Genomic DNA, 22,384 nt, shown 5'->3' with positions numbered 1-22,384 from the left:
CCACTGTTTGGGAATGGAAACAATGCCTGTACATCCTCAGCTCGGTCTTACCTTGAAAGCATATATTTAGCTGGACTTAGTTTTTGTATTCGTCATTCTCCCTCAAGTTTGTTAATAACCCTAAAACTGGAAGTGTGTGACTGGAAAGTCATGGTAGTGAGTGAATGAATTGACTCCAAAACCTGCATGGTTGTCCCATTAGAATTACTAATCCGAAGGTACAACTTTTATCTTGAGTAACACTTAGCGGTCGTAAGGGTTGAAATTGTGAGCACGGTAAACACCTATTGATCCTAGGGATAATCTCCTTTAGATCCACTGACCTTGTTTCACTCCTTAGATTCTTAAACTTGTAGAAGTGAGGGCAACCTCGAATTTTCTTTGGACATGTCGAACCTGGCGGGAATAAATCGTTAGCGGTGGGTTTTCGTCGTATCGGAACTTCATGAGTTTCCTTTGACTGAACCTCTTTTGCTTTTCCTAAGGATAGTATCACCTATGACCCTTTTTTCTTGGTGTGGGGCTGACATATGTCGAATTCCCTCCATCGTAGTTATGCCTCTTTGTTCAGGATATTGCCCCAGTTGGACTAATCCTTGCCCCCAGGTTATCGTAGAGCGTCCTCGAAAGTTTGATATGTTCTAAGATGAACCCCTTTATAACTAGATACATCTTGAGTGTATCTATGAGGGAACTCTTTATTGAACTAATCCTTGCTCGATGACAACCTTCATTGTATTCATAATCCTGTTATGACAAGGCATGGACATGCGGCTGGCATGGCGAAAGGCATCTTTTTTTTCTTTAGCAAGACTAAGATCTTTATTTCTCCTTGCTCCGTAGTCTACGATCCTTTGATTTTTTTGGGAGTTTCGGGAAACCGGCTACATGGTTGGTATGGATGCGGGCGAAGATAGAAATGCAAATGTGAATGTATGAATGCATGAAAATGCAAATGCACGCGTAAGCGAGAGACTCCTTATATTGTAACTCCGCGTATGCAATGCAGACGTGTAACATATGATCCTAGGGATAGCCTTAGAGGCGACGTTAGACCCTCTTGGAATCTTTGCAGGATAAATGTTATGACACGCTAAGGGAAATCCCTTGGATTCGAGAGTGTGCAGAAGATGGCGGCTAGTGACCGTTCAAGACAGTCACTAAATCTCATGGCCATCGAGAGGCCCATCAACGTGTACCAATGAATTTGTCCCTCGTGGGAAGGTCCTCTATGTGGAACACAACCTATCTAAGGACGATATGGTCGAAGAGCAATCCCTACAGGCTAGGGATATGATGTGTAAATGGAGATCCAAACCCTACAAGTTAGAGGGTGCGCGGGAATAAGCATGGAGTGACCGTTCAGGACAGTCACTAGATTTCATGGCCATCGAGAGGCCAATCAAACGCGTACTAATGAAGTTGTCCTTCGGGGAAGGACGCGTTGTCGTGAAAACACACGAGCGTGAAAGAAAATCCCTATAGGCTAGGGAGTGCGTAGGTGTAGGCACGAGGTGACCGTTCGAGACAGTCACTAGATCGCATGGCCATCGAGAGGCCAATTAACGTGCGTTAATGGAAATGTCCTTCGTGGGAAGGACGCGTAGTTGTAAGAATACAAGGATATAAAAATAAAGTCCCTACAATCTAGAGACCACGTAGATGCGGGCGTGGAGTGACCGTTCATGACAGTCACTTAGTCTCATGGCTATCGAGAAGCCAATTGACGTGCGTAAGCGAAGGTGTCCTTCGTGGGAAGGACACGTATTTGCAAGAATACGAGGATATAAAAATAAAATCCCTACAGGCTAAGGGATGCATAGATGGTGATGTCCTTCGTGGGAAAGACATGATCTTTAGAAATTAGAGTCCCTACAGGCTAGGGACCACGTGGGGATACCTGCAAAATCGAAACACATGGATATTCGAAGTATATAAATTGCAAACATATGAAGAGAACAGCAGCACAAAAGTCCTAGGTTCATAGGTTTGACGTAGCGGCTCTAGGGAGCCAACCTTTTTATAGGGGGGTTCTAGAAGGTCTCATGGGGTCGTTCGTAGCCTCCGAGACTTTTTGTCTCTTTGGATTTTAGAACAACTCATTTTATCCATGAGGTTCGAGTTTTAGGGGTAGGTTCTCGGAGAGATCAGCTAAGTATCCAGTCCAGCCATCCACAAAGTCAAGCTTCGTTTCGGACCTTTCCAAATACCCAACCCACTCCGAGTGGAGTTATCAGTGAGACTCGTAAGGCGATTCATGTCCCCTTTTGGTCTCAAAGTTAACTCCCACACTTAGGGTTTTAACACTACATAATATATCCAGCAGTATATAAAAATGTAATAGTTAATAAAAATATAAATATATTCACATAGACAGTTAAATATAAACATATTATAAATAATTAAATATTTTTAGACAAAAATAAATAAATAAACAATTTTTAAAAAAAAATAAGAAATAAAAAAAAATAATTATAAACCCTGAAAAAGGCGCGTTAGCCAAACCCTAAAAAGTTGTCAAACCTAAACCCTGCCAAAACCTATAGGAGCATAGTATTCACCATTATAGTTATCCCCAGCAGAGTCGCCAGCTGTAGCAACCTGCCTAAAAATTTAACTTAGAGAGTCGCCACCTATTCTACCAAGGCGAATAGGAAACCTTACGTAGTTGAGAGATCAGGGTAAGATACTATATTCAGGTCGAGGGAAGGTGTTAGGCACCCTCAACCCTTTCCTATTGGCTTTGAATCTAAGGTGAAGGTTTATGGCTAAAATATTGAATAGAGGAAAAATTGAGATTTTTGGGAAGGGGACTCGCCTTGTTGCCAAGTGCCTACGTATCTCCTTATGGAGAATCAGAGTCAACGTAGTTCGGGCACAGGGTTGTACGCCTTAGAATTGAATTTGATTTGAATGTATTTGATGTTGTTTTGAAGTTGTTTTGAGGTTGTTTTGAAATTGTTTTGAAATACGAAGTTCGAAGGTATTTTGAATTACCTTATCGTAGTTTGAACATCGCAGTGTTTGAAGGGATGAAAATCCGTAGTAATGTGGTTTAGTGTTTTAGATGTGGGCGTACAACCCTGATTTGATATGGCACTATTAACCGCAATGATCAATAGATTTGATCACCATAGTTAACAGATTAGTAAAGCATTGCTGGCAATTCTAATCGATTGATTCGATTATCACTTTTAGCAAATTGATGTATTTTAATTATTAATTTATTAATTTATCGTTACCCCTCATAATCGATAGATTCGATTACAAATAATAACGAATTGATAAGGGGAAATATGCTAATCATCATAACCAATAAGATGGTTAAAACCATTTAGCAAAATAAATATTATTTGAATTTTAATTTATAGGATTTGATTAATTAAATTAATCGATTATTAACCATCGCGACCAATAGATTTAGTCGGAACGAATAATAAATTAAATCCTAATATCTTCGATACTTTGGGCAAATGGGATGGGGCAAACCCTAATTCCTTAATATACTTATATAGGGTTTTTTTATGTGATTATAATTAGCCAAAATTAATTAAATTAATTATTTCGAATAATCGAATAATCGGGATAAAACAATTCTAAACCCCAATTTTAATTATATATCCTAATCCTATTTTTATATTCAAATCCTAGTTAAATTAACTAATTAAATAAATAACATTAATTAATATTAATCTAGATATTCAAATAATAATAATAAAAAAATGGAAAAACCTGGATAATAATCCTGTACAGCGCGCCTGAGATTCCATGGTGTGTGACTTCAATCTTCACACGTTAGATCTGGATAGTAAGAGATCAAAGGCTGTGAGACGCTGGTGTATGGTGAGCGTGAGAGGCAGCAGCGCGCTGGATCCAATGAGAATTTCCCACAAAAATTAAAGGGACGGTCCTGGGATTCGAACCCAGACTTGATTGCTTCCAAATATCACTCCTTGCCATGCGTGTTGTTTGATTTTGCTGTCATGTTAATAGCCCAGAAAAGTAATATATGAAAGTAAAAGCAATTGAAGATTTCCACGAAGTTCAGTCAACCTGGGGCCCACGATCGTACATACGGGCCAATGAAGACGAGAGAGAGAAGTTTGAACGTTTGACCTCCCAACCGAATCACCACACGCGTGAGAGAGAGAAACGGAAGACTGACCAGCGAATGATGCAGCTCCACGCAAGCGTCCATGTTTCCACTTACCCAGTCATCATCTTCTTCACATCAGCTGCGGAAATATCCACGCATTTTGCTGCGGATTTTCATGCCAATAAACCTTCGAATTTCCTGTTCTTTTGAAAGCTCGCGAAACCGATGCAACTGCCAACGGAAACAACCCAGATCCCCTTTATCAATCCTTGCGAGTTCAATGGAGGTGGTATCGAGACCTAAAACGGCCTGTAACTGCTAAACCGAGCTTCAAGATGCCTTATGCCCTAACAATGGTGTGACACGCCATGGCCTTCGAAACTCACATGAAATACGTCAAACCCATCCTAAATACGTTCCTGAACATGAGCAAAGACCTGAAACGTGTTAGCAATACGTACACAATTGAAAACGAATTCAATACCTTCACCAAATCGGAGCTCTTGAGATGACGGGCTCTAGGGCGTTCCCAGCTTATGTAACGACTGTATATGGCTCCCCCTGACTTCAGGAGTCAGATGCAATGGTTAGAATCGGTTAATTCCTCCTGGAAGAAAATCTTTTGCGTGCCCTAAAATTCTCCTTTTTTGGAAGTTTAGACTAGGGTTTATGAACCAAATTTTCGTCCTCCCCTCTTCTCCATGTTTTTTAGAATATATATGATCTTCTTAGGGTTTCTAAATGGGCTCTTGGATCTCTTGTATCAAGTGAGAAAGAATTCTCTTAAAAAATCATGAAACTTTCTATATTGAGACCCTCCTTTTTTCTAACCAAATGCCATTGAATTTGGACCTCTTGAATTTGTTATTTGGGCCCCTTGGATGATCTAAAATGATTCATGCATTTCAATCCATTTATTTGATATTTTTCTAAGTTTAATTTATATTTAAATGGATAAAAATCCATAATATAAAAAAATAAAAAATCATGAAAGGGTGGGAAATCCTTGGGATTGAAGCTTGATAATTCCCATGGAGATACCTTGAGACATCTGAGACCTTAGAAATTCAAACTCCTTCGATAAAGTGCAAAACCCTAGTCTTGGATATGAGAAAATGACTTGAGACAACCTTAGAGCCTTGAGTTATCAGAGATGTGATGAAGAACCTTTGATTGAATATAGGAGGGCAAATTTTGGGGTATGACACGACTGAAACGACTCCAAAAACGGTAAAATTCCAATAAACGTCACAAACGTCCAAATTAAGCATATACTTATTTTTCCGGGTGTTACAGTGACTCCTTCAACAACGAATATATGTGTCGGTCTATCCAAACGCATGATTGTAATTTGGGGAGCTTCATTTGGAAACTTCAGTTGATACAGGGAAGCTAAAGTAGCCAATACATTTGCCAATTGATTTTCCCCACGAGGTATGTGATGGAATTCAACTTTGTTGAAGAAGGTTAATAGTCTTCGGGCATAATCTCTGTAAGGAATTAAAGCAGGATGACGAGTCTCCCATTATCCTTTAATCTGATTAACAACTAGAGCATAATCTCCATACACATCCAGGATCTTAATTCTAAGATTAATGGCTTCTTCTAGTCCCATGATACAGGCTTTGTACTCTGCCGTGTTATTTGTGCAATCGAACACTAGTCTTGCAATAAACGGTATATGAAAACCTTGTGGCATAACAATGATTGCCCCAATTCCATGACCATAAGCATTAACAGCTCCGTCAAATATCAGACCCCATCGGGATTTAGGACTTGGACTTTCCTCAAGTAAAGGCTCTTCATAATCTCTTCATCTGGGAAGTCATCTTGCAAGGATTGATTATCATCACTGGGTTGATAAGCCGAATGATAAGCTAGAACACTTCCTTTGATGGCTTTCTAGGCACGATATTGGATGTTGTACTCTGATAATAACATCTGCCAGCGGGCAATTCTTCCAATCAAAGCTGGTTTCTCAAATAGGTATTTGATTAGATCCATTTTTATGAGATATGTAGTATGGGTCACCATGTACTGCCTTAGACAGCGAATAGCCCATACAAGAGTGCAGCAAGTTTTCTCGAGCAATGAATATCTTGTTTCACAGTCGGTATACTTTTTGCTCAAGTAATAAATGCCATACTCTTTTCGACCAAACACGTCTTGTTGACCCAGTACGTATCCCATAGAATCTTCAAGGACGGGCAAATACATGATCAATGGTCTTCTTTCTACCGGAGGGCTCAAAGTTGGAGGTTCTAGTAGGTATTCTTTGATATCATCAAAAGCTTTCTGACATTCTTCTGTCCATTTACATTATTGGTATTTACAGAGAAGCTTGAAAATTGGTCCACAAGTTGCAGTCATGTGAGAGATAAATCTGGAGATATAATTCAAGCATCCGAGAAATCCTCTAACTTGTTTTTCTATTCTGGGCGGAGCCATTTGAAGGTTGAGAAAACACTTAGAAGGGGGGCAGTTGAATAAGTGATTCTTTTTAACTTGATGAAGGAAAGATAAACAGAAAACAATTATTTTTATCCTGGTTCACCTTCTCAATAAGGCTACCTCTAGTCCACCCTCAACAAGGTGATTTGCCTCTCTCAACGAGGACTTAATCCACTATAACCAGAACCTGATTACACTTGCACGACCAACTGCCGTGACTCACATTACAGTGCACGAGCCAAACTGCTGGTGACTAACAATTCTGTACAAACCAACTGTTTGTGACTTACCAACTTCTAAGACTCAACTAGTCCTAGACTTATTGAGACTTCTGACCCAACCGGTCTCTCAAGGACTCAATTACCACGTAACTTCTGATGATAGTGTATAGTGTTGCTTCTAGAAAGCTGTAATCACCACTGTGATATTTCACTAAGATTAAATACAAAGTAATAAACTCAGAGAATGAATATGAAAGTTTGCTTCAGTGAGTTTTTCTTCACACTTGATGATTTCAGAGTAATAATGTTCTCGTGTGTGATTGTTGTATTTGATTCAAGAGATCATGAGTGTAACACCCCATAATTTCAGTTTATTAATTTAATTTGGATTTAAATTAAATAATTGGAATTTTAGAATTTTAAATTGGATTTAATTGGAAAATGATGGAATATGAGATATTGGGCTTATGGTGTGGTGATAGTAAAAGGGGGGTGCTAACTAGTTAGGCCTTTTACTAAGTTGTGATATTTTATTTTATTTTATTTTCATAAAATAAGAAAAAGGGAACCATTTGGGGAAAAAAGAAGAACACGTGAAAAGAAGAGAAGAGAAAGGGGTAAGAACGTGAAACCGGAAGGAGAGCATTCAAGAAATTCATCGAGGTAAGGGGGGACTCTTCCTTTTAGCATCTCTTATGTGATCTTAGGTGATAAGTAGATTGATGTATGGTTCGATTCAATTAGATATTGGGATTGTTAGGTTAGGGTGTTCTAATTTGGATTGAATTGATGATGATTGTGTGAACTATTTGGTTAATAATGCGTTAAATGATGTTTTTGTGGTGTGTAATTGAATATATGATGATTGTATGCCTGTATGTGATGTCTGGAATCGTTTTTGGGTGAAAGGGGAGTGAAATCGCAGGGTCTGTCGCAGACTTGGGGTTTGCTGAAATCGCAGGTCCGCTGAGCGGAGGGAGGTCCGCTGAGTGGAGGTCCCAATGTAGTTCGCTTCTGTTTGACGTCGCTTGAGGTCCGCTGAGCGGGGGTGGGAAGGGTTTCGCTTCTGCCTTGCTCCGCTGAGCGAACCTTGCTGTGTGTGTATTTTTCCAAACTTCAAAATAACGTATCTTTTGATCCGTGAATCATTTCTTAGTGTCGTTTTGGGCGTTGTGCAAGTAATTAAATGTTTTATATGAAAAACGATGAATATTGGTATTATCCGACCTTATTTCTTTAAAAACTCGATTTAATTTCTTGATGAGAATTGAACATTGTGTGCATATGAGATAGGTGTGACAATATGTTTGATGTGATGATGAATTGGTGTGATTTGTTATTAGGATTGTGATGGATGCATGACTATTTGAATGATGTTGAAAACATGTACATACTTATTCGGTGATGTGGTGTTGAGATGAGTTGTTCATCGTGATTCGGTGTGTTTTAAGTATGTTATATGTGTTTCATTCATTCATATGCATTGATGTTGGATCCCGGTGATGTTTGGATCGTTGGTGGACATATTTCCCATTGTGTGGAAATTGTGTCGGTGGGCCGTATCTCGATGAGGCGTAGATCGGTTAGGTGGATTGATTCCACGGTTTATTGGTACCACATGCATAGTGTCAGTTGTGTCATATGCATTTTGTCATAATATGATTGTATGGATTTCTGTAGTATGTGTTGTAATCTATTATTGTGTGAATTAATAATGGATGTGAATCTGAATATGTATAATTGGGTGAACGGTATATTATGATGCTTGTTGCTTATGAATTGCATAATATTTACTAATTGAGAATGAGACTCACCCTTACATGTTGTCATTTTCAGATTGAGGAGTAGCGGCATTAGTGCTTGGTGAGGATGACTCATAGAGTTTATCCGTTTATGTTGGGTCGTGTCGGTCATGCTCTGATCTGTAACACTGGGGAACGATAGTTATAGAGTTTTATGAAATTATCTAATTTATTTGGTGTTGGATTATGATCCCATTTTGATTGTATTTGATGATGTTTCGTATTCCGCTGTGTTAAACATGATTGTGTTTTGGTGAATCGTTTCCTAATAAAGCATGACTTTGACCTTAGTTGATTTAATTGTTTTGAATAATTGTGGCACCCTTGTGCATATGTTTTTACTCTGATTAATTATTAAAATTGCCGCGGGGTTAGAAGGGTGTTACAATAGTGGTATCAGAGCATAGTCGGTCGTTTGAGTCAGAGTCTTAGTGTCAGTTAAGCCCTCGTATGTGAATAGTGTAAGGTTGACACTATCGATACATCTTGTTCTAATGAATATTGTTTGATATTTAGCAGAACAATGGCCGGAAGAGGAGGAAGAAATGACGATGCAATTGCTGAGGCTCTGGGCATGATTGCTGGGGTACTGGGAGGGAATGCCAATGGAGCTGGTATTGGTGCTGACAGGCAGCTGAACAGTTTCCAGCGGAACAATCCTCCGTTGTTCAAGGGCACACATGATCCTGAAGGTGCTCAGAAATGGCTTAAGGAGATCGAGAGGATTTTCAGAGTCATCGATTGTGCTGAGAGCCTGAAAGTGAGGTATGGTACTCATATGTTGTCCGAAGAAGCTGATGACTGGTGGATGGCTACCAGGGCTGAATTGGATGCTGATGGTGTAGCTATCTCTTGGGCTGTGTTCAAGAGGGAGTTTCTGAGGAGGTATTTTCCTGAAGACGTTCGAGGCAGGAAAGAGATTGAATTTTTGGAGCTGACTCAGGGTAATATGACGGTACCAGAGTATGCTTCGAAATTTGTCGAGTTGGCGAAGTACTACATTCACTACAACAATGACGAGGCTAGTGAATTCTCAAAGTGCATCAAGTTCGAGAATGGTCTTTGTGATGAGATCAAGCAAGGAATTAGGTACCAGAGAATTCGGCGATTTGTCGATTTGGTGGACTGTAGTAGGATCTTCGAGGAGGATAACCTTAAGCTGAAGTCATCTCACTCTCGCGAGTTGGTTGACAAGAAAGGTAAGAAGCCTATGGATAGAGGTAAGCCATATGGTAGAGGAAATCCTAGAACTGGAGATTGGAAGAGGCCTAGTGGGGGAGATTCTGGTGCTCCCGTTAAGTGCTACAACTGTGGAGAGACTGGGCATAGAAGGAATGAGTGCAAGGGTGGAGAGAAGAAATGCTTCAAGTGTGGTAAGGCGGGTCATATTGCTTCAGATTGTAGGATGAAGATTGTGACTTGCTACAATTGCGGCGAAGAGGGTCACATCAGTCTGCACTGCACTAAACCGAAGAAGGATCAGGTTGGTGGAAAAGTCTTTGCCTTGTCTGGGTCAGAGACTACTCCAGAAGATCGTCTAATTAAAGGTACGTGTTTTATCCATGACACACCTTTAGTTGCTATTATAGATACTGGAGCGACTCATTCGTTCATTTCATTGGATTGTGCTAAACGATTGGGATTAGAAATATCTGTTATTTATGGAAGTATGATTATTGACACTCCTGCGTCGGGTTCAGTAACTACTTCTTCTGCTTGTTTGAACTGTCCTGTTGACATATTTGGTAGGAAGTTTGGAATGGACTTAGTGTGCCTTCCCCTTGAAGGACTTGACGTCATTTTAGGGATGAACTGGTTGCAATTTAATCGAGTTCATATGAATTATTTTACGAAGACGGTTATCTTTCCTGAAGAGGTTAGTATTGAGGATTTGACTATGTCAGTCAAACAGATGAATTTAGCTGTCAATGATGGAGCAGTGGTATTTATGTTGTGTTCTTCGATGGAGGTGACAGGGGGCGATAATACTGGTGAGCTACGGGTAGTGAATGAATATCCAGAAGTGTTTCCAGAAGATGTTAGTGAGTTGCCACCTGAAAGAGAAGTGGAGTTCGCTATAGAATTGATTCCTGGAACTAGTCCTGTGTCGATGGCACCGTATCGCATGTCGGCATTGGAATTGGCTGAACTGAAGAAACAATTAGAGGAATTGTTGGAAAAGAAGTTTATTCGTCCTAGTGTGTCACCGTGGGGTGCGCCGGTACTGTTAGTTAAGAAGAAAGAAGGTTCAATGAGGCTGTGTGTTGATTATAGACAACTGAACAAAGTGAAAATCAAAAATCGATATCCTTTGCCGAGGATTGATGATTTGATGGACCAGTTGGTTGGAGCTTGTGTGTTTAGCAAGATTGATCTGAGGTCTGGATACCACCAAATTCGTGTGAAGGCAGAAGATATTCAGAAGACGGCATTCCGAACGAGGTATGGACATTATGAATATTCTGTTATGCCATTTGGTGTTACTAATGCACCTGGTGTTTTCATGGAGTATATAAACAGGATATTTCACTCGTATCTTGACAAGTTCGTGGTAGTGTTCGTTGACGATATTCTAATTTACTCGAAGAGTGATGAAGAACATGCAGAGCATCTAAGAGTGGTATTGGAGTTATTGAAAGAGAAGAAGTTGTGTGCGAAATTGTCTAAATGTGAATTCTGGTTGAAGGAAGTAAGTTTTCTTGGCCACGTAATTTCGAAGAACGGTATCGCAGTGGATCCTATGAAGGTAGAAGCTGTATCTCAGTGGGAGACGCCGAAGAATGCTTCAGAGATTCGTAGTTTTCTTGGTCTGGCAGGTTACTATAGAAAGTTCATTGAAGGATTTTCGAAGTTGGCATTACCAATGACTATGTTAACAAGAAAAGGACAAGTATTTGTATGGGACTTAGAATGTGAAAAAGGTTTTCAAGAGTTGAAGAAAAGATTGACAAGTGCTCCGATCTTAATTTTGCCTAATCCAGCGAAGTCTTTTAATGTGTACTGTGATGCTTCACTGATGGGTTTAGGTGGTGTTTTGATGCAAGATAAGCAGGTAGTGGCCTATGCTTCAAGACAGTTGAAAATTCATGAAAAGAATTATCCGACTCATGATTTGGAATTGGCGGCTGTGGTGTTTGTGTTGAAGTTGTGGAGACATTATCTCTATGGTTCTCGATTTGAGGTATTCAGCGATCATAAGAGTCTGAAGTATCTCTTCGATCAGAAAGAGCTCAATATGAGACAGAGAAGATGGTTAGAATTTTTGAAGGACTATGATTTCGGTCTGAATTACCATCCTGGTAAAGCAAATGTTGTTGTTGATGCATTGAGCAGGAAGTCATTGCATATGTCTATGCTAATGGTGCGAGAATTGGATTTAATTGAGCAATTCCGAGATTTGAGTTTGGTATGCGAAAGTACTTCTAATAGCGTTAAGTTGGGGATGTTAAAGTTAACTAATAGTATCCTTGAGGAAATTAGAAACGGACAGAAATCTGACATTGGCTTGGTAGATAAGTTTACATTGATTAACCAAGGTCAAGGAGGTGAATTCCAAATTGACGAGAATGGTGTTATAAGGTTTGGAGACCGAGTGTGTGTACCCGATGTTGCTGAGATCAAAAAGAGTATTCTGGAAGAAGGACACCGGAGTGGACTGAGCATTCATCCTGGTGCTACTAAGATGTATCATGATTTGAAGAAATTATTTTGGTGGCCTGGAATGAAGAAGGAAATTGCTGAGTTTGTTTATGCTTGTTTAATTTGTCAAAAGTCGAAAATTGAGCATCAGAAACCGTCTGGGTTGATGGAACCGTTGTTTGTTCCCGATTGGAAGTGGGATGGAATTTTTATGGACTTTGTATCTGGTTTACCTAGAACGAGCAAGAATTGTGATTCTATCTGGGTTATTGTGGATCGGTTGACGAAATCTGCTCACTTTATTCCAATAAGAATGGATTATTCGATGGAGAAGCTGGCTCAGTTGTATGTTGAGAAGATAGTGAGTTTGCATGGTGTTCCAGCTAGTATTGTGTCGGATAGAGATCCGAGATTTACTTCTAAGTTCTGGACAGGATTGCAGGAAGCCTTGGGTACTAAGTTGAGGTTGAGTTCTGCTTATCATCCGCAGACAGATGGACAGACGGAGAGAACGATTCAATCGTTAGAGGATTTGTTACGAGCTTGTGTATTAGAAAAAGGTGGTGCTTGGGATAGTTATTTACCTTTGGTTGAGTTTACCTACAAAAATAGTTATCATTCGAGTATTGGTATGGCTCCGTTTAAAGCATTGTATGGTAGGAGATGTAGAACACCTTTGTGTTGGTACGAATCTGGAGAAAACACGGTGGTTGGACCGGAGATTGTGCAACAAACTACAGAAAAGATCAAGATGATTCAGGAAAAGATGAGAGCTTCTCAGAGTCGTCAGAAGAGTTACCATGACAAGAGAAGGAAGGATATTGAATTTAAGGAAGGAGATCATGTATTCATGCGAGTTACTCCGATGACTGGTATTGGGAGAGCCTTGAAGTCGAAGAAGTTAACTCCGCGTTTCATTGGCCCATTTCAGATTACTAAGAAGATTGGAAAGGTTGCTTATCAGGTTGCTTTACCGCCTGCACTCGCTAATTTGCATGATGTGTTCCACGTATCTCAGTTGAGGAAATACATTGCGGACCCGTCTCATGAGATTCAGGTAGATGATATACAGGTGCGAGATAATTTGACTGTAGAGACATTACCTATGAGGATTGAAGATCGTAAAGTGAAGCAGTTGCGAGGTAAAGATATAGCAACGATGAAAGTGGTTTGGGGAGGACCAGCCGGTGGAAATGTTACATGGGAGTTAGAGAGCCAGATGAAGGACTCTTACCCGGAACTTTTCGTCTAAGGTATGTTTTCGAGGACGAAAACTCTTTTAGTGGGGGAGAGTTGTAACACCCCATAATTTCAGTTTATTAATTTAATTTGGATTTAAATTAAATAATTGGAATTTTAGAATTTTAAATTGGATTTAATTGGAAAATGATGGAATATGAGATATTGGGCTTATGGTGTGGTGATAGTAAAAGCGGGGTGCTAACTAGTTAGGCCTTTTACTAAGTTGTGATATTTTATTTTATTTTATTTTCATAAAATAAGAAAAAGGGAACCATTTGGGGAAAAAAGAAGAACACGTGAAAAGAAGAAAAGAGAAAGGGGCAAGAACGTGAAACCGGAAGGAGAGCATTCAAGAAATTCATCGAGGTAAGGGGGGAATCTTCCTTTTAGCATCTCTTATGTGATCTTAGGTGATAAGTAGATTGATGTATGGTTCGATTCAATTAGATATTGGGATTGTTAGGTTAGGGTGTTCTAATTTGGATTGAATTGATGATGATTGTGTGAACTATTTGGTTAATAATGCGTTAAATGATGTTTTTGTGGTGTGTAATTGAATATATGATGATTGTATGCCTGTATGTGATGTCTGGAATCGTTTTTGGGTGAAAGGGGAGTGAAATCGTAGGGTCTGTCGCAGACTTGGGGTTTGCTGAAATCGCAGGTCTGCTGAGCGGAGGGAGGTCCGCTGAGTGGAGGTCCCAACGTAGTTCGCTTCTGTTTGACGTCGCTTGAGGTCCGCTGAGCGGGGGTGGGAAGGGTTTCGCTTCTGCCTTGCTCCGCTGAGCGAACCTTGCTGTGTGTGTATTTTTCCAAACTTCAAAATAACGTATCTTTTGATCCGTGAATCATTTCTTAGTGCCGTTTTGGGTGTTGTGCAAGTAATTAAATGTTTTATATGAAGAACGATGAATATTGGTATTATCCGACCTTATTTCTTTAAAAACTCGATTTAATTACTTGATGAGAATTTAACATTGTGTGCATATGAGATAGGTGTGACAATATGTTTGATGTGATGATGAATTGGTGTGATTTGTTATTAGGATTGTGATGGATGCATGACTATTTGAATGATGTTGAAAACATGTACATACTTATTCGGTGATGTGGTGTTGAGATGAGTTGTTCATCGTGATTCGGTGTGTTTTAAGTATGTTATATGTGTTTCATTCATTCATATGCATTGATGTTGGATCCCGGTGATGTTTGGATCGTTGGTGGACATATTTCCCATTGTGTGGAAATTGTGTCGGTGGGCCGTATCTCGATGAGGCGTATATCGGTTAGGTGGATTGATTCCACGGTTTATTGGTACCACATGCATAGTGTCAGTTGTGTCATATGCATTTTGTCATAATATGATTGTATGGATTTCTGTAGTATGTGTTGTAATCTATTATTCTGTGAAATAATAATGGATGTGAATCTGAATATTTATAATTGGGTGAACGGTATATTATGATGCTTGTTGCTTATGAATTGCATAATATTTACTAATTGAGAATGAGACTCACCCTTACATGTTGTCATTTTCAGATTGAGGAGTAGCGGCATTAGTGCTTGGTGAGGATGACTCATAGAGTTTATCCGTTTATGTTGGGTCGTGTCGGTCATGCTCTGATCTGTAACACTGGGGAACGATAGTTATAGAGTTTTATGAAATTATCTAATTTATTTGGTGTTGGATTATGATCCCATTTTGGTTGTATTTGATGATGTTTCGTATTCCGCTGTGTTAAACATGATTGTGTTTTGGTGAATCGTTTCCTAATAAAGCATGACTTTGACCTTAGTTGATTTAATTGTTTTGAATAATTGTGGCACCCTTGTGCATATGTTTTTACTCTGATTAATTATTAAAATTGTCGCGGGGTTAGAAGGGTGTTACAATGAGTATATATAGCCTTAAGATTTTTGCGCGTTAACTTCAGCTCCTTTTCGCAACATTAAATGGTTTGTGTGTTTTCTTAGCTTTTGTTTTCTTCCAAGGATTTGCATGTGGATAGCTTCTTTAATCAACCTTGGGAATTGCACTTTTGGAGTGTTGCAGCCGTTTTACTAATGATAATGTCTTTAACGACATTATTTTGAATCAGTCTTCGTGATCTTCTGATCAGCTTTGTATTTCAACTTCTGTTGTAGATGTATTCGTAGCGGTTTGGTGCAGTATCAGAAGTTGCCTGAAGACTTGAGTATTTCTTGCATTTATCCAGCTTTGCATATATTCCAAGTTCTGATTATGCTGGTACTGGTACATCTTCTAAAATAAAAAATGTATAATTAGAGTAACATGTTTGCTTATACAAAATTTATTTGTTTGTTATCATCAAAACACTAAAATATGATTAGAACCAAACTATGTTCTAACAATCTCCCATTTTTTGACGATGACAAAACATTTACGTTCTGTTCAGAAATTTTGTATATAAGAGAAACATCCTCCCCATGAGATATGTAGTCTCCCCCTGAAATAAATATTTAAAGAGAAATATAATAGATAACTTCCCTGAATAATTTTCTCCTTGACTTGATTCTTCAGAAGTTTGATGGATGTGGCTATTCATACGCACATCTTCATAGAAGTTCTAAGAATATATATTCCTGCATTCTTTTAACAGCAGAGACTTCTGGTATACAAGTTATCGCAGATTTATCCTTGATTCCTAAGACTTTTCCAGATAATGTTTAGATTGTTCAGGGTACTTGATATAAAATAAGATTTACCCTTTTCTGATTCTTCAAAATTTCTAAGAGGTAGGTTTTAATTTTAATTAACATATTTTTTTCTATAATTCTCCTCCTTTTTGTCATAATAAAAAAACATATGATGATGTATGAGTTATTTTAGTCAGGTAGGACTGTTATAAGCATTAAGAAATCATATTATCCCAGACAGAAACAGTAATTAGAAATATTCATTGATTAGAAAAGATAGATATATACTCAAGGAACACAGACACCTAGTAGTTGAATTGATAATACCTTCCATGAAAGAAAAATCGTTCACAGCACTCAGCGTATAGTGCTTCTCTCATGTTCGGAAGTTCTAAGATGCGAAGAGTGTTCACTATTCCTGTAGATTCAAAACAACTTGATAGAACTCTTTCATAGGGTATGAATAATTCTTGACCACACTTGAAAGCTAGACTCTCTCAAGTGTCCGAATATGATCCAAATAAAGTTTACTGGTTTATTTGACTCCAAACGATTGATCAAGAACCTATCTCTAACATATAGGATTTTATGGAATTTTCCTCGAGGAATGAGATTTGAAAGAATCATCCTAAACTAGACTTGTTTGGATGAAGAGAGGTAGCAGGGGTTGTTTCTGAGACGTCGAGCTAGTTTACTCAAGTCGTTTGGAATGACAAAAGCATTAGCATAGTCAAAGACTGTGAGACATGCAGCATTATTCCTGGCTGGACATCCAGTTACTTCAGCAATGGATGCTTCCAAAATTGTAAGATGAATTCCATGAATGGAGGAAGTAATACTAAGGTTATCTTAACTAACAGAAGCATTTACCCATAAATTTTTGACAAGATTTGGAAGGACAGAACCATTTAGGAGAGAAATGTAGGATTCCCATCCTATTTTTTGGGAGAGGTTGATGTAATAGTTGTCTCGTTTGGCTAGCCATAAGTTCTGTTTTGGTTGTAACTTAGATTTGAGTTGAATGTTATATGAGACTGCTTTCTGATTGAAACCTAATCCACTCATGTCACCTGTAGCTCTACCTATTTGTACGATTTCATCTAACTCATCAGTACCACAATTCAGCATTCTGACAGACTTGTGAACCCTGTCAAGTTCTGCTTTCAGAGAGACCACTTCTTCCTCCAGCCTAGAGATAGCGTTTATCTGGTCTTCCTTTTCTATCTTTAGACTATATATGAGAGCCTGTTGTTTCTCACTCATTAGATATAGTTTTGTGAATGATGTGTCCAGTTCATCATAGGATAGCTCGTTACTATTTGAACCTTCAGATATCACCCATCTACAGGTCAAGGCTTTCATTTGTTTTCTAAATTTTCCATTACTTCCACATTCATGTTCTTCTATATGTGAGGATACCGATGGCTCTTTCTTCTGAGACTCAACTAGTCCTAGACTTCTTGAGACTTCTGACCCAACCGGTCTCTCAAGGACTTAATTACCACGTAACTTCTAATGACAGTTTATAGTGTTGCTTCCAGAAAGCTGTAATCACCACTGTGATATTTCACTAAGATTAAATACAAAGTAATAAACTCAAAGAATGAATATAAAAGTTTGCTTCAGTGAGTTTTTCTTCACACTTGATGATTTTTCAGAGTAATAATGTTCTCGTGTGTGATTATTGTATTTGATTCAAGAGATCATGAGTATATATAGCCTTAAGATTTTTGCGCGTTAACTTCAGCTCCTTTTCACAGCATTAAATGGTTTGTGTGTTGTCTTAGCTTTTGTTTTCTTCCAAGGATTTGCATGTGGATAGCTTCATCAATCAACCTTGGGAATTGCACTTTTGGAGTGTTACAACCGTTTTACAAATGATAATGTCTTTAACGACATTATTTTTAATCAATCTTTGTGATCTTCTGATAAGCTTTGTATTTCAACTTCTGTTGCAGATGTATTCACAGCGGTTTGGTGGAGTATCAGAAGTTGCCTGAAGACTTGAGTATTTCTTGCATTTATCCAGCTTTGCATATATTCCAAGTTCTGATTGTGTTGGTACTGGTACATCTTCTAAAATCATAAATATATAATTAGAGTACCATGTTCGCTTATACTAAGGTTATCTTAACTGAATGAAGCATTTACCCATAAATTTTTGACAAGATTTGGAAGGACAGAACCATTTAGGAGAGAAATGTAGGATTCCCATCCTATTTTATGGCAGAGGTTAATGTAATAGTTGTCTCGTTTGGCTAGCCATAAGTTCTGTTTTGGCTGTAACTTAGATTTGAGTTGAATGTGATATGAGACTTCTTTCTGATTGAAACCTAATCCACTCATGTCACCTGTAGCTCTACCTATTTGTAAGATTTCATCTAACACATCAGTACCACTATTCAGCATTCTGACAGACTTGTGAACCCTGTCAAGTTCAGCTTTCAGAGAGACCACTTCTTCCTCCAGCCTAGAGATAGCGTTTATCTGGTCTCCCTTTTCTGTCTTTAGACTATATATGGGAGCCTGTTGTTTCTCACTCATTAGATATAGTTTTGTGAATGACGTGTCTAGTTCATCATAGGATAGCTCGTTTCTACTTGAACCTTTAGATATCACCCATCTTCCGGTCAAGGCTTTCACCTGTTTGCTAAATTTTCCATTACTTCCACATTCATGTTCTTCTTTATGTGAGGATACCGATGGCTCTTTCTTCTGATCCTGAGATACGTAGAGCTATTAATCTTAGATTGATCAAGACTTCCATATTCGTTGCACTCCCTATCCTCTTTTCTAAGGACTTGTATTCAACACTCCGTCTTTCAGCATTGTCCAACTTCAGGATGCCTGATTGGTTGTCCTAGACATGCATTTTTGGATTTATGTTCAACTATTTGGTAACTTTGTTAAGTTGTCTTTCCAGTAACACTATGGAATTGTATATTCCTTTCTCGGAGCTCAGATCATACTTTTTCATGTTGTCTTCTGAGTTAGCAGTACCACTTGTATTTTTGATCTCCTCTTTGATCTTGTTGTCGATGACCAACTCGAAGGTTAGGAGTGATCCTATTAGGCAATCCAATCTCATCTTACAAATGTCTTGAGCTTCCTCAATGGCTGTTACCTTCATGTCGAATCTATGGGGAAGAGACCTCAGCATCTTCCTTACCAATTTTGCTTCAGGAATCTTTTCTGCCAAGGCACTCGATGTATTAGATATTTCTAAATCATTCATGTGAAACTCATGAATACTTTCATCTGCCTTCATCCTTAGGTTCTCAAATTGAGTATTTAGCAACTAAAGTCTTGACATCTTCACTCTCGATGTGCCTTCATGTGTTGTTCTGGGGATTTCCCATGCATCTTTGGCTACTTCACATGTGTTCACCAGTCGAAAGATATTCTTGTTAATTCCATTGAATATGGCGTTCAAAGCCTTGGAATTGGCAAGCGCTAACTCGTCTTCATCTTGGTCCAAGTCTACCTCTGACTTCAACACATTTATTGGTAGATTATCTTCTCCCAAAATAATAGGATGTGTCCACCCTTTCCAAACTGCCTTCCAAACCTTGATGTCTATAGACTTCAAGAAGGCCACCATGCGCAATTTCCAATAGTCGTAATTTCTTCCATATAGAACACGTGGCTTGTTCAAGAATCCCACTTCCTTGTCCATCGTACCAGAAAGTAACCTCCCTCGATCTCATTCAGATGCAGAGCAGAGTTCTTGCTCTGATACCAATTGAAATTTTGGTATCAGATATTAGATGTTGAATGAGATGTCACGACACTGTATCTGAGTTGTGCACGCGTATGAACAAGAACAATAGCAGCGATAATGAAAGTGCAAAAAATAAAGAACACAACAATATGTTTTCCCAGTTCGGTGACAAACACACCTACTCTGAGGGCTACCAGGCCAGGACGAAACCAATATCCGATAGTATCAATTCAAAGTCAAAGAGTCCCAGTTTACCCTTCTCACTTAATCATTACGCTTCCTATGATTTCTACCTAAGTCTCACCTAGATATGAGGCCCTCCTCAAATCCCTTTCAGTCACAATCCTAGTGACCAAATCAAAATAAAAATAAAAGTAATCAAAAACTACTCCTCGATGCTTCAAAGCTTAAGAGGATGCAAATACTCTCCTTACTTAAAACCTTCGAAAATCAAACAATATTCAACACATAAAGGTTTGTGAATGTACACACATAGAGCAAAAGTGGAGGGGACTAAAAGTCGCCACTCCAAGCTAAAGACCTAATTTTCGATAATCCAAAAACGGCACACCAAAACAAATAGGATTTGTAATTCCTTTTATAGAGCGGCAGACTATCCAAATAGCACATACGGGCTTGGGCTAATAGAAACTCAACAAGCAAAACAGAACCCAAGAAGCTACCACTCTATTTTGATACAGAAACTAATGTTTAGACATCTGTCTTGACATCTTCACAGAACAATCCACCAGAAGGTTTTACCAAAATTGGTGCCAACAAAGAACAAAGAACCAACAACATTGATTTCACACCAAGAAGGTCCTATTGTGCAAAAACGACTAGGCGATCTCGCAATAGTCGTTTTCAAAATCCGAACGAAAATTAAATTCTATGTAACTTTATTCCTATTATGTAATCGTTTTATCTTAATGAAAATCGTTGTCATATTTCTCAATTGTCATTTATTAAAAAAAATTAAAAAAAGGAAATGCACATAAGCGCCATCTGAGATGGCTTAGTGCAAAACAAATGCACATAGGAGCCATCTCACATGACGCCTCCTCTAAAAGCTGCAATGGAGGCGCCATTCCATATGGCTGATGCACTTGACCAATTTCTGAAACCTGGTTATTAACATAATTTTTTCCTAAATGTGGTTATTTGCGTTTTTTTTAATACATGGTTATTTTATAAAAAAAATCAGTATTTTATCCAAAACAATTTCGAAAATATATATGATTAAAACATAATCCAAAGCAAATATTTAAAACAAATATTTATACGTTTTAATAAATCATAATATAAGAATTCTTTATTAGTTCTAATGGGCCTAAGGTCTAAGTGAATCCAACATGATTTTCTAAAGGAAAAATACACCCCACCTTTTGAATTAAGTGGCTTAAGAATGAGCTTAACAATTTAAACGTTAAGCCCATTAATTTAATAGATATGCCCCTTTTAGAATAAACTTAAGTAGTAATTTGAAAATAGAGTTGTAATAAAAAAATGTAGTGATATGGTTTATCTAAAACAATTGGATATTAAATTTGATAAGGAAAATTTTGGGATATGACAATGCCATGGTGTGGTCATTGCCTAAGTAGCTCTTTTAATATTTCCCAAGCTTCAAATAGTGACTCTTCATTTCTTGCCTAAATGAGGTGATTTCATTTATCATTTTTGCATTCTTGGAAGGAGGAAAGTATTTAGCTAAGAACTTCCCAGTCAAGTCATTCCATATGGCAAGGGAATTAGGTTTCATGAAATTTAGCCAACTTTTTGCTTTATCCCTTAGAGAGTAAGGAAACAAACTCAACCTGAAGGCCTCGTTAGTCACGCCTGGAATTCTGAAATTACTAGCCACATCCAAAAATTGCCTTAAGTGCAAATGAGGATCTTCATTTGGAGAACCAGAGTATTGACCAGTAGTTTGCAGCATTTAGAACATCATAGGTGTCATACCCCAAATTTGTCCTACCCTTATTTATCTGGCTTATAATTCATATTGTAGCAACCTGCCCTAAAATTAAAGGTTTAGAGTCGCCACCTATTCTGAAGGGCGAATCGGAAATCCTACGCAGTTTAGAGATCGGGATAAGTTATTATAATCAGGTCGAGGGAAGGTGTTAGGCACCCTCAACCCTTTCCTTTTGGCTTTGAATCTAAGGGTCAAGTTTTATGGCTAAAAGTTAAGGTTAATAGCTAAGGAATTGAATAGGGAAAAATTGAGATTTTAGGGAGGGGACTCGCCTTGGTTATCCAAGTGCCTACGTATCTGATCCTTAGGGAGAATCAGAGTCAACGTAGTTCGGGCACAGGATTGTACGCCTTAGAATTGATTATGGAGGTGTTTGAAGGCTTTTTGAATGGCCTATCGTAGTTTGAATTTGACTTGAAAGGCATTTTGAGTTGACTGATTGAAAAGGATGAAAATCCGTAGTGTCGTGGTTTAGTGTGTTTTGAATGTTTTGGGCGTACAACCCTGATTTAATATGTCACCATTAGTTGCGATGATCAATAAGTTTGGTCATTATAGTTAACGGATTAATGGGCA

General features: G+C 38.4%; 1 non-coding gene across 1 annotated transcript; it reads left to right on the top strand.

The window, feature by feature from the left end:
- The first annotated feature begins 21,405 nt into the window (after positions 1-21,405).
- On the top strand, positions 21,406-21,511 carry LOC131645430 (small nucleolar RNA R71). The gene has a single exon (XR_009297052.1). It is a non-coding gene; the product is annotated as a small nucleolar RNA R71 (small nucleolar RNA).
- The last annotated feature ends 873 nt before the right edge of the window (positions 21,512-22,384 follow it).

The sequence above is a fragment of the Vicia villosa genome, linkage group LG1 (assembly GCF_029867415.1).
Source record: "Vicia villosa cultivar HV-30 ecotype Madison, WI linkage group LG1, Vvil1.0, whole genome shotgun sequence".
NCBI lineage: Eukaryota > Viridiplantae > Streptophyta > Magnoliopsida > Fabales > Fabaceae > Vicia > Vicia villosa.
This window is presented reverse-complemented; position numbering and strand designations above follow the sequence as displayed.